The 16806-nt window shown below is 37.6% G+C and overlaps 1 long non-coding RNA gene across 1 annotated transcript; it reads left to right on the top strand.

Moving 5' to 3' along the window:
- The first annotated feature begins 2636 nt into the window (after nucleotides 1-2636).
- LOC148742359 (uncharacterized) lies at nucleotides 2637-4990 on the top strand. The gene is made up of 3 exons (XR_015999327.1): nucleotides 2637-2731; nucleotides 3967-4104; nucleotides 4747-4990. It is a non-coding gene; the product is annotated as an uncharacterized LOC148742359 (long non-coding RNA).
- The last annotated feature ends 11816 nt before the right edge of the window (nucleotides 4991-16806 follow it).

Raw genomic sequence — 16806 nt, 5'->3', positions numbered from 1 at the left:
GAAAATGTGTTAGAATAATGCACCGGACACTCTTGTCTCACTAAACAGATGATAGATTTTTTTCGCAAGAAAACAAAATTCCCAGTGCACCTGGCCCCAAGTCGGAAAATTCTGCTTACCTAAATTATCTAAACTGATAATTACGCTCAAGGAGCGAAACAATGCTTCGCTTGTTAGCTCAATCTACTCTGCACTCAGTTTGGGTCAGTTATACCAGAGCGGAGTACTGGTGGCTCCTTTTCAATTCAGTAGAAGATTTAAGATGGAAAAAAACATGAAACCTGAAACGAACACAAATTAACAAAGGGTAAACACCACAGCGTACACTATTGAGTTATAGATACACGTGGGTGGTTGCTAAGCACGAAAGAGGCGTAAAAGTTGCGTGGGGCGATAGCCGACAGCGACTCTAGCTTCTTGAGTGCTCAGCAAACCTCTCCAAGTGCAGTAAAAACTCAATAGTGAACGCTTTAGCGTTTACCATTTGTTTTATAACACATCATTGATACACTGTAGCAAAAGAGTTTTCTTTTATTTAACAAGTCTGGCGTGACCAGAAAAAACAAGCGCGCGCGGAAAACTAGCCTTTGCATTTGCTCACATCAGCAGCGTACACTATTAGGCAAATGGTGGACACTAAATTGACCAATCAGAGCGCGCGCTTTACTTTGGTTATATTTAACAATTATTCGCCTCAGGTTCGGTGAATATCGTCGAATAATCCCCGAGACGAAGTCGAGGGGACTATTCGACAATACTCACCGAACCTGAGGCGAATAATTGTTTTAGTATAATTTCAGAGCTGAACAACAGAGAAATTTCTAAAATCATAACATTTTAGTAACATTTATTAACATTTTAGCGGTTTATATAGCGTCATATAAGCAACCGCTCGAGCATTCAGATTGCTGGAAACTCTTTGTTGAGCTCTGAAATCATACTAATAAAGTTTGATTTAATTTCTTAATAAACTGGCCTCAAGTTTGTAGATTATTTAGATCTTTCCCTTCAGACGTAAAGACAGCAGAGTGAGAATAACTCTCAAAAAAAGAAACAACAACTTTGAGTTTAAATTTACAAGACATGTTTCGACATTCTCATGTCATCTTCAGTTTCAAATGAGCATTTAACTGTTGTACATTTGAATTTAAATTAAGGTACGTTACAAACTACGTGTCAGAGCTTACGTTACATTTGAATGTTAAAAACGCGAAAGATGTAAATAGCGCGCGCTTGACTAGATCAAAAAATAAATAGATAAATAAATAAAAAAAAATGTAATAATAATAAAAAAATTAATTAAAATACCAAGGAACAACATAATTAAAAGGAATGAGACAATTCTAGATGTTTCAATTGCTGATTAAGGATAGGTTTTTCCCACTTAATATGCAATGCCTCTTTGATCTTAATTTGGTATTTTGAAGCGGCAGAATCTAAGATCGTGAAACATTCAGTATCACGAGAGTCAAGAGAGGCCCTTGATAATTGCAGGTGCTTGTAAATATCGCCACATTTGTACACGAGTTCGTGAGCACCTCTTGTCGGACAAAACTTCGCATATTTACAAGCACCTGCAATCATCAAGGGCCTGTCTTGACTCTTGTGATACTGAATGTTTCACGATCTTAGATTCTGCCGCTTCAAAATACCAAATTAAGATCAAAGAGGCATTGCATATTAAGTGGGAAAAACCTATCCTTAATCAGCAATTGAAACATCTAGAATTGTCTCTTTCCTTTTAATTATGTTGTTCCTTAGTCTTTTAATTTATTTTTTTTATTATTATTACATTTATTTTTTTTTTAGTTATCTATTTATTTTTTGATCTAGTCAAGCGCGCGCTATTTACATCTTTCGCGTTTTTAACATTCAAATGTAACGTAAGCCCTGACACGTAGTTTGTAACGTACCTTAATTTAAATTCAAATGTACAACAGTTAAATGCTCATTTGAAACTGAAGATGACATGAGAATGTCGAAACATGTCTTGTAAATTTAAACTCAAAGTTGTTGTTTCTTTTTTGAGAGTTATCTTTCCCTTCGCAGTTTTTCTGGCTTTATACGAGGAAGTTTCTACCACTCTATCTTTGTCCACATGCGCGTTATTATCTCAAAAAATTAAAAATTCTGTTTCCCTCGAGTGATAAACCTGAAAAAGATAAAGAAGGTCTTCTTTCCTATCATAATTATTATAGGAAAGCACAGCTCTCCATCTCTGTCGTTGCGCTAATTATAAACTATCGCTTTTATCTTTTAGCACTGTTGTGTAGGACCAAAGAAAAAATGTCTTATTTTTCGGTGTTTCACCTTGACCTGGTTTAAGTAGATGTATTTTACAGTTCATTTTAGATGGTAATAAGCTCTTCATTTGAAACTGGCAGATCACAACGATATCCTTCCTTAGGCCTTCGATATCAAATTAAAGAGCTAAGAACATCATAACAACGTAATATCATAACACCATCATGTCAAATGAACTTGCTAAAGTGAACCCAAACACAATCTACGTTATGTACGTCTTCCTGAAGTTCTCTCTCGGTGATATTTCCCCCAAAGAACTTTCGATTGTTTAGCACGTTTAATCAAATAAATACAAACAAAGGATTATCAATGTTAATTTTCTTCCCAGAATGCTTTGACAAACAAGATTGTCGAGGGACACAACATAACGATTGCTATGATAGCTATCACAAGTTGATGGCTTGTCCCAGAACCTGTGGCGTATGTGGTGAGGATTTTACTGCTTCAATTTATAATAACTTGTTATGCATTGGGATAGTAGCCTTAAGATTATTTTAAATTAGGAATCCCTGTTGACAGGCGAGGAGCCGACAAGATAAACTTTTTCAGTGGGACTGATGCAAAATTGTATCACTCAAATACCGTTCATCGCGTTAGAAATAACCTGTAAAGTATGTTTTCACGAGAGAAGAAGAAATCTTTGTCATCTACAAGTGGTCTACCAGTGTACATTTTTGAACGTTCAACTGAGATTTGAAAGGTTAAGCAATTATTAGCAGAAAGCCTCTACTTCTAAGAAAGTGAACAATTATGAGGAGGCCATGGAAGACCATGGCAGGCAATCTTTTCCAATCATTATTTTTGAAAATAAATCGGTGAAAATGAATCTGCTTAGCCTTTTAGGAGAAGTAAAATCACGAACTGCATTTAACAAAAGGACTTTCTGATGCAGCGGAATTAAAAAACTGTATGATCGAGTGTCACTAGCACTTCATTCCAGAACTTACCTAATTTCATTCAAATCTCGTTCGTCACAATCAAGCATTTCATTGAAGTGGAGGCAAATTAGATTTTTTTTCATATATGCATGGGGGGATAGGTTAAACGGTTGGTTATTTACTTATTCATTCATCTTTCATTTTTTATTTTTATTTTTATTTCATACATTCATTTTTTACTTTATACATTTATTTAATTTTGATTTTGATACTACAACTACTACTCCTTGGGATTTCTTAATTTAAGTTGTATTAGAAATGCGAAAGCACTGGCAAATATTAACTGGTTCCTCTGACGATTGACCGTCCCGAGACCCTACAATTAGTATGATAACACAGTGCTATTAATACGAAAATCGGAATCAAAACCAACTTCCCACCTGTAAAATATCCTTTTGCTACCTTTGAGTGTCATTCCTTAGGGACCAGTGATTATGTATCTCCTGTGGCGCGAATGAGGATCATAAGAACATTTCAGACCTTTGTTGTGGGAACAGACACAATTTTATTGTGACATAAGTAAAATCTTCCGAACCCCCACCCCTCCCCTCCCTGGCGGCCCCTTAAAGAGTATTTTCAGCTGTATTCTGTAGCATTGGATTTAAGTTAAAAAAAAACAACAACAACAACAACAACCAATACAACAAAAACAACTAAACAAGAGAACAAAGCAAATCAAAAATCAAACAAAACAAAATAGCTTTCCTTTATTTTTTTTCATTAGAGTCCTGCTGTGAGGATCACCATCCTGGCTGTAAGGTTTGGGCAGATAGGGGTGACTGTCATTACAATCCAGATACCTTGATCAGGATGTGCCCTGCTTCTTGTGGTGCTTGTTAGTGATTTTTAGAGACTGTGATCGGTATGTATACCGTCTTTCAGCTACGCAATATTTTTTGTTCACCTTTTTGCTTTCGGTCTATTTGCCTTCGGTTATTTGCTGAAAGCACAATAGAAAAAACGCCTGGTATAAATACCCACGGTCTCTGGAGAAAAATCATAAAAAATATTGTCAGCTTTTGGATGAACAAAAGAGAATAAAAACATTGTGGAGCCAAGAAAAAATAATCATAACCTGCATTTATTTGCAGGAAAAAGTGTTCCTTTGATATTCAACTCAGTTTTAAGGGGGAAAAAGTGAAATTATTTAAAGCATCAATTTAAGCAGCTAAAAAAACCTACCAAGCTGTCTTTTGTAGAAACCATGCTGAGGAAGAACTTTTCAGTTTTTTAGGTTTTTTTTTTTCTTCATCACACTGATGGTCTTCGCAGAAGATGTATTTTATTTCATCTTATTATATTACACGTTCTTCACTCTTAGAGAGAGCAGGTTGAGTTGCGAGACCAAACAACTGCTACAAAGGGGACGGCCATTATACAAGGCAATCAGAATTTATTATATATATCTTGTGGAGGCCTTGTGGTTGATTTCGATGCGAGCTCTGTTTAAGGCCAGCTGACTTTTTTCTTCTTCTTCTTAATGTTTTTTAATTTTTTTTTTAAGGCTCGGAGGGATAGCTCAACTGATTTAACAACAGACTTTCAAGAAAACGGAGCGATGGTTTTATTCACTGCAACTATGTACAGCAGTCAATACTAAAATGCTGACAATAAAACTGGGTTAAAAGTTGAGTTTTTGTACTCTTGCTTTTTTTAAGAGGGTTAACTTGATGCTTTTTAAGTTCAGTCCAAGTTTTCTAGGAAAAATCTGATAATTGAGATTTAACTCGGACAACATAATGTTTCGTTACATGAAGTCCATGGCCACTAAAGAAGTGGCAGTGAACGTGCGTCAGACCACTTATAAATAAATTTGCTGAGATAAGGACAAATTAAAATTTTTTTTTTTTTTGAGATGGGTCTGTAGAAACAGGCACAATGGCAGAACTTTCTCGGCATAAACTCGGAAAACTTTCTTGACAAAGAAAACTTTCCTAATAATGTAATTTCTGTAAATGGATTAAGCATAAATACTGTTGGAAGCTGCAATGTCGACCAGCTGAGGAGCTTAGAATATTGAACGCCTATTATTCTTGATCTTTTGTCAAACAAAAGTAGTCGCTCTGATAAAAAAGAATTATTACCGTGTGACGAATCCGTGCCACAAAGGTGGGCGCTCTCCAACATACACAAAACACGAAACATAAACGAGCCCGAGAAGACACTCCGAAACACAACTAAATGTAGGCCTAGAAATATTTATTACTCTCGCTACGACAATATGGCAATTAAAAATTACAAACAACAAAATTAAAAAACAATAAACTAAATTATTTACCCTAATTACAATAATACAATAAAACTAAATTGCTAAACTATTTACCTAGATTACTTTCCAAGAGTTTACAAGAACGTAATAATTTTAAGCTAGAATGCACTAACTATATTTACAAGAGTATTATTAAGATAAAAAAGGAGGGTTTTTTTTCACTTCAGTTCGGTTAGGTTTAACCTTACGCCCGCGTCCGTGTTCTTGTCTTGCCCACAACTCACCATGCTCCACCAACAAACGGTGCCCTGCCGAAACAAACTCCCGTTTCTCCCACCAGGTTCCCGTCTCATTAGTTTTCAAATTTGCTCGTTTCCTTCGTTTCAGCTTTGCTCCAAAAAAAAAACTTTGCAGTTTTCAACTTTTTACTTCTCATAACTTGACTCACTCAAACTTGTCGTAACTTGACTCAGTCAAACTTGTCGTAACTTGACTCACTCAAACTTGTCGTAACTTGACTCACCCAAACTTGTCGTAACTTGACTCGCTCAGACTTGTTGTTGAATCAGTTACTGTCTCTTCTTCCTTTAGCTCACAGTTTGGTAGATTCTTTGCACACCCGTTCCCAGGCAAATGGTTACCTACCGTAAAGTGGAACGATTTCTCTGAATAAATTTGTCAGAAATGATATTGTGCCTAGTCTTCGTTCCCTGAAATTTATCCACGCTCTTCGTTCGTAACTCGCCAACCCTCACCTCATATCTTCGTAACCGTGGCCAAAAAATTAAATACGGATGCAAGGTGCGAGAAAAAAAGGGAAGAAACTGAGTATTGAATATTTAGAATAAGGGTTAATTACATAAGTAAAGAATAGGAATTACTTGACTGATACAAATACCACACACTAGACATATCCTAAGAGAGTAAAAAAGTGCATTACGTAACCTAAGTTAATTCTTTTGAATGCGTTCATGACACTCTCCGAATTTTCGCAAGCTGGCTGTTTGGCTAGCTGTTGTTTTTTGCCTAGTATAAGAAACTCTGTTTTGTCGTCATTTAGCATTAGATTGTCCGATATCATCCAGCTCCTGAACTCACTGATGCAGTCACTCAGACTTTATAGCAGCATCCGCTTATGGCGACTTCGTCGCCGACATTATCCAAAAGTTACGAACTTTATAAGTCCGCTCCACGCACTTTTTCTCTTGCGCGGGATGAAAGCGGGAAGTCCAGAGCAGGTAAGATGGGTCCATCTTGCCCGCTTGGGTAATCAATCAGAACATACGATTCGCTTCGTCTTGCCCGCACGGGTAGCCAATCAGAACATAAGATTTCGCTTCACCTTGCTTGTGGGCGCTGCCAGCTCTATCAGCCAGCTATATAATGAATTAAATCATCGCGCCATATTTTATTTCTATCGCTCGATAAAATGTGACATGTCTTCTATAGGCCACAGTAGAAAACATTTTTTTCAGTCTTCCTAACAGTTTTCTTAAGAAAATGCGGTTGTAAAACAAATCACCTCCGTTTCTGTTGCAAACAGCCGAAAGAAAGAAAAACCTTCATGAGCACACTTTTGGTTTTTGAAATTTTTTTGGTCGTTCGGGACAGCGAGATTTTAGTCTTTTTCTTCAGACAAAGTTCACCAAGAGAACTAAGTCCATGATCAGCCATCTTGAGCTCCCCTCTACCAACTAACTATAGCTACAAACTAAATCCAATATTGAAATTATTTCGAGGCAGTTTTCCCTTTTTCTCCTCCTTTGTATTTTTGGGGTATTCCAGCGCGACATGCGTGACCTGATCAATTAACGACTCACGTTCAGAGACCTTGAACGTGACACTGGGATTAGCATGGACTCTCCTTTGGAATTGAGTTGAGTTTTGTGGCCTTTTCGCTTCATGAATTTGTCGCTGGTTTTTTAATTGAAATGTAAGACTTTTCCAAGGCTTTATTTTCATTCAAATGCTGTACGCAACGTAAACGTAAACATATACTTCATCTTTGTTGGCGGAGTTTACATTATAGCAAAAGAAATAACCTGCCGGCAAAAGAAAAAACCTCGAGGCAAAAGAAATAACCTCGCGGCAATAAAAATAGCCGAGCGGCAAAAGAAATAACCTCGCCGCAAACGAGATAACCTCGCCGCAAAAGATTATCTCGCGGTATAAGAATTAACCTCCCGGAAAAAGAAATAGTCTCGCTGCAAAATAAATAGTCTCGCGGCAAAAGAAATAAACTCGCAGCGAAAGAAATAGTCTCGCAGCAAAAGAAATAATGTCGCGGCAAAAGAAATACCCTCGCGGCAATAGAAATCGTCTCGCGGCAAAAAAAATAATCTCGCGGCAAAAGAAATAATCTCGAGGCAAAAGAAATAACCTGGCGGCAATAGAAATAACCTTGTGGCAAAAGAAATAGCCTCGCGGCAATAGAGATAGTCTCGCGGCAATAGAAACAGTCTCGCGGCAAAAGAAATAGTCTCGTAGCAAAAGAAATAATCTCGTGGCGAAAGAAATAACCTCGCTGCAAGAGAAATAATCTTGCGGCAATAGAAATAATCTCGAGGCAAAAGAAATAATCCCTCGGCAAAAGAAATAATCTCGCGGCACAAGAAATAGCCTCACGGCTGAAGAAATAACCTCGCGGTAAAAGAAAAAGACTTACGGCAAAAGGAAAAACCTCATAGTAAAAGAAATAATAATAATAAATGATACTAAGGGTACTGCTTTACTACGCTCTATAATTTGTCTGTAGAACTTGTGACACCTTCTTAACAAACAAGATGCAAAGGAAAAAACAGAGCAACAGAGCCCATTGATGCCGTCGTTTATCAGTAGACAGAATCCTCATCGACAACTTCAAAATATTTTTCTCACTTCTAATTGGGCGTTTTAATATCTTTCGTTTTGGGTTTACCAAAAGCGTTGAGACCTCTGCAAAGCAGTATCTATTTTTCTTTTTGTCGAGACAAAGTATGAAATGGAGGCGAGACTCACCAAGTGACGTTCCTTCTTGCTCTCCGAAGTTGGCGATCCTCTTCGATTATCTCCTTCTCTCTCTCGACTGCAACAAGACCGCATAAATAGAGAAGAAAAGAGAAGTAGTACCTCGTCGGTAAAGTGTTTTAAAGACGATTGATTTTGAAAGAAGGTTAGTATTTGAAAACGTTCCGACCACGTTTCCGCTATTAGGAAGTTCAAGGAATGATAATAGTGATAATAATAGTCACAATAATCATGGTAATAACAAATATAATAATCATCATCATCACCATCATCATATTAATCATAATAATAATTGATCACTCCCCCAAAGGGGCTTTTTAGGGCCTTTTCGGTCGCCACGATATCAACAATCTTTTGCCAATCTTTTCTCTAAAGAGTGGCCAGCACTAAGAAGCCTAAAAAAACGCAAAGACATTGTTATCAAAGCGGCCGACAAGGGCGGCGCAGTAGTTGTTTGGCGGACCGACCCCTACCAAAAAGAAGCTTTGCGGTAACTTTCTGACACCTCTTGTTTTCGAAAGGTTGACAAAGATCTCACCTCCATTAATCAAAACATGTCAAAAATACGATTAACGAACTCATAGCTGAAAAAGAGTTGCCGCCACTGTAAAAAATCTCATCGTTACCACTCCTAGAACCTCTTGTATTACTTTTCACCTAACATTTACAAACATAACAACCCAAGCCGACGCATTGACTCGGCTTGCATTTGTCCTACTGTCATGAAAGCATGGTAGTTAACAAAGAACTTCTTTAAGTGTATGTAATTCATTCTTTTACTCTCCGGAGGCAGCGTAGCCTAGTGGTTAGGGTGCTGGACTTGTAATCCGGTGTCCCATTGGATTTGTTCTCGGTTTCCCTTAGTTCAACTCTTTGGGCAGCGATTTATGCACTAGTGTGTATTAAAAACCTAGACTTATATAGTTACTTGCTGTAGACATCTATATTTATACAGGATAGCCCCTTCAGTGTGTTAAACACTGGTATCAACGTGGGTCCTGTTAACCACCCATCCCACCCCAGGAGAGGACATCCATCACGCAGTAATCTCGTGCGTGGGAAATTAACGTCTCCTGCCCCTAACCCTGCAGGAGACGGGACCTCCATTTATTCGTCCCTATCCGAGAAGACTAGAATATCTAGACATTTCTTGATGTTATAGAGAAGCAGCATATTCTTCTCAATTATTTTAAGACCCTGAGTATTGGTCCAGCCGGGGCTGGAACCCTCGACCTCCCGCGCAACAGTCCAGCTCTCTATCCATTGAGCTAACCGGGAGGCGGTTAGTATGTATCTTCGCATCCATCTTATTTCAAGAATTCCATTCCCTTTTCTCAGTTTCTAAGACTTAGTCGTTTCTGTAGTGTTGACTGATTTTTTCGACAAATCAAGGTCACTGTGCCACTTTTTCGAAAAACGTGGTCACACTGTTTCTGTCGTTCAAGTGGGTCACTACCGCGCCCAACTTATTGATCGACAGTCAGCACTACAAACGTCACAGAAGGAAAACTCCGACCCCACCCTTACCAAAAAAGATAACCTTGAAGTATACTTCAAGTATACTACAAGCATACTGCACTCTACATCAATGATAGTTATATTGCAATCATACTTCAATAACCCTTCAATAGTACTTCACTTAGTTAAGTACAACTGCAGTATCATTTTTGAAGTACACTTTAAGTATACTGTTTAAGTGAAAATCATTTTCTTTGTTGTTAATGTAGGGTACGAGTATACTTTAAATGTCTCACACACATGTAAATCAGGTCAGGTCTGATTAATTAGGACTGGAATAACTCTACTGAAAAGGTACTGATGCTTCAGTTGAAATATTATCAACGTACATTTTCCATTTCATTAATTCATTCTTGTTTTTCTCGTCATCATGTTCCCACCAATAGCGTAGCTCCACTTTCTGCACATGAACACACACACAACCCACAATTCCTCCATTTGGTCTGACGAAGGGCTAACGCTGCAAATGTTAGGTTTCTTAACTCTTTTACAGTGGCCAATTTACAATTTCAACTTAGTTGATAAAACCAAATTACCTTGGTAACCCCCACTGACGCAGCACCACAGTTTCTTTACTGAGAAACTAATACCCCCATTATTACTTAATTTTCACATTTAGAAAACTGGGGAGAAAGTATGTACAAGTCATACATGTTTTTCCTCAGGCTGTTTGAAAGGTACATTTAGTAAGCTCAAATAAAAAAATGTAGAGGAAGCATGATCTTTTTTTAGTCAGGTTGTTGAAGGACAATAATAAAGAAAACACTATTGTAAGAGATAAACACAGATAATGTTGTCATTAGTAAGCTAATGGAAAGAAATTAGTGGAGGACCCAATTTTGCCAATTAATTTAGTTGCAGCTGAGGCATTCTTGTGGAAAAATAAAAAACATAATCAAGTAAAAAGAGCAGTAGTATGTCAACCATTCTCTCTCATGGTGGTGTGAACTTCCCAAATTAAATGTCCACACTGTGGTAAAATCACTATACTTGAGCTGGTTAGGCAGGTTTCCAAATTTCACAAATGAGACCTGGCAAGCTATTCCTAATAGTTATTTTAATAAATATGGAGGAATATCTTTCTTACTGAAATGTAATTACAACTCTAAGCACTTTGACAAGAAAATGCCACTTTTTTTTATAGCGAAATGTTAGGCTATTTCAAGGAATTACGCAGTGGTTATCCTGATGTGTACCTTAGTGAATTTATTCTTTGGAACAATAAAGAAATTACAATAGAGAGCAAATATATTTCATGGAAATATTTGTTTGAAAAAGGAATTTATTTCATACAGGACTTACTAAATAGAGACGGTAAGTTATTATCTCAAGAAATTTTTAAAAGGAAATATAAATGTTGAACTAAACTATTTAAAATATTTTCAACTTATTGCCGCAATCCCAAACCATTTGAAGAGAAAAACAGAAATATGTCAGAGGAATAGAATATTTTCTATCTGTCTAAAAACAAATGTATCTCTTTAACTAGATGTAGATGTAAGGATTACCACAAATTACTTCAGGAAAAGATTAGGATGGGATGCCCCTCTCGATGAGGGACTTTTTTTGAGGTACTCGCAATGGTTATCGGATCTGTCAAAGGCCGAATATATCCAGATCCAAAGATGTTATCTTTCAGACGAGAGCGTAATTTCAACTCAATTACACGGTTTTGGAGATGGGTCAGAAGTTGCGTACGCGGCAGCAGTTTATCTAGCTAAGAGTTGAGACGAGTCAACGAGTCTACGTTCGGTTGTTGTTGTCTTTGAGTTTTAACTTGCGTTTATTTTAAATCCCTGAGTTCGGAATTTTTACGAAGTGAAAGGGTATTATTCAAACCGAGTGTTGTGATCATTTTAATTACATATCTTCTACGGAGTACGGACTCTAGTTTGTTTTTTCGTTATTTGATTTTTTACAACAAACGAGACGGAAGGAGGGAATGTAGCATACGCAAGCATGCATCAGTTGAGTATGATCCTGGCACCAACGCACGCGCTCACGCCGTTGCCGGACTCCTCGAATCGCTTTTTTCCCTATTTTCTCTTTTTTTTTTTTCTTTTTGTGTCGTTACTTTTTTATCTTTGCACGAAGGGCCTAACTATAAAGGTGGACCTCGGGGTGATTGCAACGAGAACAGGCCAATCTTGGTCCTTTCAGTTATTTATACAGTTATCGAAAGGCACGCTGCAAACTCTTTACTTGCTTACTTACAAGATAATGGCTTGATTTTCCGAATGCAATCAGGATTCCGACCAAATCACCCGACGGAGACGGCTCTCATCAAGCTCACTGACAAATTTATGTTTGACGTGGATGGTGATAAAGTATCAGGCCTTGTCTTTCATTGACTTCAAAAAGGCCTTTGACCTGGTAAGCCATAAAGTTCCATTAGATAAGATTGGAATATAGAGCCGAACTGTTCGAACTGTCAAGTGGTTTGAATCGTATCTGAGTCAGTCTGTTGAGGTTAATAGCACTATTTCCTCTCTTATGTCAGTTAAACAAGGAGTACCCCAGGGTTCAATTGTTGGACCTATATTCTTCTTGCTTTTTGTTAATGACTTGCAACTCTATGTTAGTAATTCTAACTTTCTAACTTTGATATTTGCGCGGATGACGCAACCCTTTCATATGGCACAACCTGGAATAATGAGAAATCATTAATGGAAAAGTATATCTCAGAGGAAAAAGAAAACATTGGAAATTGAGCTAGAAGAAAAAAATGTACCTCAGTGAAACAAAACAAATCCATGTTATCGACTGGCAAGCGTTTAAGGAGGCGGTCGGGCATAATAATAATAATAATTACACAGCATTTGTAGTGCGCAAATTCCATGTGGATGTGCTAAAATGCGTAGATAGCAGAAGGAAGTCCTAATATCCACAAAAGTTATACCGAGATCGAGCAAGTTAGGACCCATAAACTCCTGGGAGTTGAAATTGACAAGGATTTGAACTCTGATGCAGTTACTGGTACTTTATGTAAAAAGCTATCTAAAAAAATTGGGCTTCTAAAGCAACTCAGCCCCCTTTTAACTCATCCACAGCGGGAAACGTACTCTATCGCAGTAATCAAACCCACTCTTTAATATGGATCAAGTGTCTGATCATCTACAAACAAGGCTAATCAAGACAACATTTTAAGACTTCAAAAGAGAGCAGCAAGAGTAATTCTGGATCCGCCTCCCAAATCAAGATCCGTGGACCCATTTAAAACCCTAAATTGGATCCCATTCTACCAAGACTCGTACATCAACAGAAGCTCACTGCTTTATAAGAAAATAAAGAAGAACACTCCTAAATATATGAACGATATTTTGAAAGCAAACTCAGCTATTCATAATAGGAACACTCGATATAACAAGTTAAATCTAAGGTGCTCGATATATAAGAATGTTACTGAGGATGGCCGAAGTTTTACCGTGCGTTCAATTAAGGAGAGCAATTCCTCTCCTAGAGCACTTAGAGAATCTAAAGCATCATTAAAAAAGGACATCCTAAGTAAACAGAAAGTTGATTTAATGTTTTCCAAATCATTTGATTATAGATATCTATGCGTTTCAACACACTAGGTATTCGCTATTCTAAGTTATCCATATGACTTTTAGGTCTCGGCAACCTCCATCTATAGTAGCTTATGGATTGTATAAATTATGACTAATAATTCTTAATTTTTATTTCAACTATTGTGATACCTTCTCATATTTTACATTTTCGCATTTTTAAATTGACGTATTTATACATTTTGAATTTACTTCTATATTTATTATGTGATACATGTTTTTGTTTCGTTTTATTTGAAGGCCACTGGGTCATCAGTTCATTAGTTCTGTCACTGATATGCATGTGTCACCCACATTAAATAAAGTTAGTCACTTACCTTCTTACTTACTAAGTGAGTAGCGCTACGAAGCTATAACATCGTCAGCCAGTAAATTGTCAAAGAGTAGTGGCAAGTATGAAAGTTGACAGAGAAAATGAGTTCCCACCCAATATCCGCATTGTTTGGCTTTTATTGACGTGCTTTCAGCCAAAGCATCTTTTGAAAAATGACAACAACCGATTCCTACTCATGGAAGCGCGTGCATCATTGATCAAGTTTTGGCACCACTGCTTTTGAACGCCTCTTCAAGCAACAGAAATCTCTCAGTGTGAGGACAGATAAAGCATTTTTAACCTGCTGGTTGCCAATAACCTTTCACTATAACCCTAACGCGAATCGCGAAAGGGTAACACGTTAAAATGTTACACACAGACACTCACGTGCTTATAAATCTCCCTAAAGACGTGCGCACAAGTCACACTTCACGTAAGTTAACTGTAACGGTCTTCCTAACTAGAGACATACTCTGTCTTCTCTGAGATGGCAGGAACGCTGAGAGTACGAGTACCTTGGAAAAAAATGGAAAATATTTCTAAGTTAAAAAAGGAAAGTTTTATGATTCAAGCTGCATATATACAATAAAAATTGATTAAGTACGGATTACAAGTCAGTTTACAATTAAAATAACTTATAACCTGGTTGAAGACTTTTTCTGTGGCAGCAACTGATGAGCTGTCACAAATGTATAAGGTAAACACGTAAAAGTATCGATCGAATGGAAACTCCGACTTACCCGCTGGTAGATCAACTGCTCATGTCTTAAGAAATATTGGTAAAATCCGTATCAACCAGTCATATATTTTGGACGATTTGAAATCCACTCTTTTATACTTTTAAAACTCTTTGATGAAAGATGTAGAGACGCAATGTATAGGTATTCCCATGGTTAGATATCGGAGGGTGAAATGATACAGGGGAGGGAAGATTTTATCGTCTAGTTTGATATTTTACGTCTGGTCTAAGGTAAAGGGCTACTTCTTCATTATTACATTACAGCAGTTGAGAAAACTTTCTTTTTCTTCAGGTTTAAAAATTTGATTAACAAAAACTTCTTAGATTGGAATGTACAAGTTCTTGCCCGACGAGGACTGGGAAGGGGATAGAGGAATGGCACTTAAAGCTATTCTGAATGAATCGTTGAGCTTGAGATTTCTCTGCAGTGTCCGTTCGATCTCGAGAAGCCGTCGTGTGACCTTTTCCTCCTTTTCTATAAGAGCCTAAATACTTTCACTCTGATAATGATGTTAATCGAAAGGGTGAAAACTACAGTTTATCTCTACCAACCTCACTTCAACAACAGCTGAGCATTAAAAGATAAATCTAAATAATGTTCCTTTGTCCCCCTTACACTCTCTTCACCCTTATAGCTAGGCTAAGCCACCTAAATAGCGTGGCTGGCTACAGGGATTTTTTTTCTGTCTCGTTGATGAATTTTCAGATGCATTCGGGCCGTGTGAGGTGACTGGAGGTAGTTTAGGAAGATCTGGGTCTGTACTAGGCCTTTACACTGCCCTTGATGAAGTCCAGTGCTACTGGTTATTTGCAGCGATCCCCTGCTTAACCTGTAATGGACTACAGAGTATATGTATCATGCAATCCGGAGGAAGTAGCTAGTAGTGATACTTCCTATCCGCTGGTGTTACTTTCTGTTGTAAGCCTAAGATACGATTCCGCAATATTGGTGGCTCAGCCTAAAAGCAGGATTGAAATTTTTTTATAAGGGAGACAATAGTACAGTTTCACAGGGAGTCTTGCATTCTGTGAGCCAACCGCAAAATATTTATTGTCATATTACTAAAATCTGCACCACATTTACTAATCAACAACCTATGCGTGAGCGCATCTGTGTTCTGTGTAAGATCTCTTTAGCTTCGCGTCGCAAGTCCTGTCAACGTCTCATTGCTAGCGAATCACTTTTATAAACTTCGTTTCCATCTTCACCATCATGAACATTATTATTGTAACTACCGTTTCTTTAAGCGCGTCAAATAACTCTCTGTTTTGATATGGTCTTAACCGATCGTCCTGCGAGTAATGTTCCGCACTCAAAATTAAAAAGGTGAGCATAAATTTCAAGCAAAGTGCTTCTTTAAGAGTTTCAAAGACAATCAAATCAAGAGACGATCTTTTAATTTTTCTAGTTATAACCACATATCTTAATTTTGAAAGAAATCTTACGAATTGAGATTCAACTAGCTTGGTCCGCTTAAGGAGCGATGCACAACTAAATAAATGTCCACAGCTTCTGATCGAGTTCCCATTATCTTAATGTCCCTGATAAGATCCCCTGAGGAGTTCGAAGAAAAGAGTGGCCAATCAAAAACCTTAGATTTTTCTCAAACAAAGTATCACTTGATCTAAGGATTTTCTCATGTTTTTCTTCGCTTATTTTATCCCTTCAAAGCGGAGCAACAGCTTGATAAAACAGTTTCCATTTCCGGTGACAACGACTTTTCTCCTTAGAAGAGGTATATTGTTAGACGCCGTAAATTGTTTATTGGAAACGTTAAAAAGTACGAAAACAGGCGTAAGACACATAAATATAACTTAGTAGACTTTATTGAGTAATTTCCTAGCGATGTATGGCTGACTTTGTAATACTTCGGGACCACTACGCGATGATTATTTCACCCGATAAACCTTACGCAAGGAGAGAAGTTTATGTGAAGGTGTGGTCTGATCGTCCGGGTGAGTGTAGTCCTGAGAAGGACTGTTGTCGGTGGTAGTGACTGACGCTTCTACAACCTGTGCGGAAGTCATCAACAGAGTCAAGTGAATGATTGTTGTCAGTAGAATGTTCTTATTCCAGTTCGTGTGAAATGATCGGTTGGTTTTGCCGTGATGTTATTGGCTGTAAGACTCAAGTGACGTAAGTCGGTCGTGATTGGTCTGTTTCGATCTGTCGGTAAAGTTAGGTCGTTCTTTTTCGGTTGTTTGTGATGTTT

This window comes from Stylophora pistillata, chromosome 1, assembly GCF_964205215.1.
Source record: "Stylophora pistillata chromosome 1, jaStyPist1.2, whole genome shotgun sequence".
Taxonomy (NCBI): domain Eukaryota; kingdom Metazoa; phylum Cnidaria; class Anthozoa; order Scleractinia; family Pocilloporidae; genus Stylophora; species Stylophora pistillata.
This window is presented reverse-complemented; position numbering and strand designations above follow the sequence as displayed.